The sequence below is a fragment of the Podarcis erhardii genome, assembly GCF_964252035.2.
Source record: "Podarcis erhardii genome assembly, chromosome: 17".
Taxonomy (NCBI): Eukaryota; Metazoa; Chordata; class Lepidosauria; order Squamata; family Lacertidae; genus Podarcis; species Podarcis erhardii.
Window position 1 is genome coordinate 32,523,488 of NC_138515.1, and position 2,477 is coordinate 32,525,964.

Here is a 2,477-nt window from a genome sequence, read left to right on the forward strand (position 1 = left end):
AAAAAGACTGGGATCCATCTTGGGCTGGCTGGCTGAAGGCGGGATGCACTGCTGTGGCAGACAAGCCCCTCTTGAAATGACCGTGCTGTAAGATCTGGACTCCCTCCATGTAGGCTGAAGGTGTAAATAGGTGAATAAACCATATTTCTTAAAACTATGACAGTCTCCACCATGTCTCCAAAGGAACAAAGACCTGGGGTGTGCCACCACTCAGCAGAGAGAGGGGGAGGCACCAAACTTTTGCAATACTATTTAGATTTTTAGATTGCTTTCATTTTTTAACATTTGCCAAGGAAACTCCTAACTAATGACCCTAATCCAATTCCGTATTGGGTGGGTGTTAAACACCAGGCAGAGTAAGTAGACCCTGAGAACTATGTATTACGGATTGAATGTGATATGGGGCAAATATTGCAGTGGACCGACACTGATATGATGCCTTAGGTCAGCCATTAGTGAGAAGATGATTTAATATATCAGTACCTTCAAGTTACATCAAAGAGAGCTTCCCTGCATGAAGAAGGAATGGGGACGGTGCTTCAGAGTTACTCTACATGAACACAACTGAAGATAACATGGCTCAACATTTTTGGGGTCTTCCTAAAAAAAAGCTCAATAACGGAATCTTACTTTTTGAAATATGGCAACTGTATACAATAGATATTCAAGGCAAAATGTGTCTGTTAGAGACACATCCTAGTCTCAAACTATTGAGTCCTAAACTTCTGATGTAGTTCATTAGTGCATCTTACTTCATTAAATGCAGCACAAATGTCGCACAGAGAATTTCTCAGGTATGTTTGTAACAAGTCACAAAGGGTTCAATTAAGGAAACAACTTTTCCACAATGCTATGAAGCCAACCGTAATAAGAAGCTGCAGTGGGCTTTATTAACAGAGAGTAAGTGAAGTTGTTCATCGACAAGCCATTAATTATTTTTTTGTTGAATCACCAGTGTGTGTTGTGGCTAATTACGCTAAAATGAGTCCTTGTTTTCTTTATTTTATCTTCACGTTATAACTGCCCTAAAGATCTCATTTCGGAAAAGCAGGATTTGAATATTTATCATCTCCACGGGCTTTGGGCATGTCTTCGAAAACATAGCACATGAGTGCAGTGCCCATTTGGTGTGGGGAACAAGGGCAAGATAATTGGTCCCAATTCTATTCTACTGTCACCACTACCAGTTCTTTGCCCTCTCCATTCATGCCCAGTTTGCACCAATGGCCACAATGCCATAACATCAAACCAATCAACTATATTAGACTCCAGAGAGAAGACACAGATACAAAAAGATTATTCCAATTTAGATGCCTTTTATTTATTGTTGGCAAAACAAAGTACCTACATTTATAAATATGACATTTTCTTTTTAGTGAAACTATATAACATAAAGTGATAAGATTTTCCAGACAGGTAAACCATGTTGGTCTCTTGCAGCAAAAACAAAACAACTAAGACTAACAAATGCCATATTAAATGTATTAGCCATTAAGGTGCCTTAAGTTTCTTTGATAATTTAATACAACTCAACAAAATACACTTTTAAAATATTGCAGTTGTCTAATTGATAGTTGAGGCTATTACCCTAAAATGCCTCAACAAATGTGTATAAAAAATTGGCCACCACTAAATTAGATTTTAATTTGATGATAAGTGAGACTAAAAGAAAATATAAAATTTTTTTAGAAGAAGTGCTAGATTATATTTGAATGAGTGGACATGAGATTGTAAACAAGTTGATAATTTGTTTGGAAAAAACTTTTAACGATGTAAATGGGAGCGGGAGACGCGAGGGAGTCCAAAGAAGTGATGAAATTATGTTTGTGACAGAAGTAAGATTGTTTATTGTTTGTGCATTTATATTTAAAAACTTTAATAAATATTTATAAAAAATAAAATAAAATGCATCAACAAATGTGAACAGGGTGTTGTTGTTTTTTTAAAAAGTTTATATCAGATGTGAACTTCTGAAGCAGTATCAAATTCTAATTCTGAAGTGTTCCCAAATGCTGGATTTATGCAAGATTTCAATTTAGCTCTTCTCTATAGCTTGGAGAAGGAGGGACACGGGTGGCGCTGTGGGTTAAACCACAGAGCCTAGGACTTGCCGATCAGAAGGTCGGCGGTTCGAATCCCCGCGATGGGGTGACCTCCCGTTGCTCAGTCCCTGCTCCTGCCAACCTAGCAGTTTGAAAGCACATCAAAGTGCAAGTAGATAAATAGGTACCACTCTGGCGGGAAGGTAAACGACGTTTCCGTGCGCTGCTCTGGTTCGCCAGAAGCGGCTGAGTCATGCTGGTCACATGACCCGGAAGCTGTACGCCGGCCCCCTCAGCCAATAAAGCGAGATGAGCGCCGCAACCCCAGAGTCGGCCATGACTGGACCTAATGGACCTAATGGTCAGGGGTCCCTTTACCTTATAGCTTGGAAAGGGGGGGGGGGGAGCAGGAAAAAAAGCCTTCCTCTTGAACAC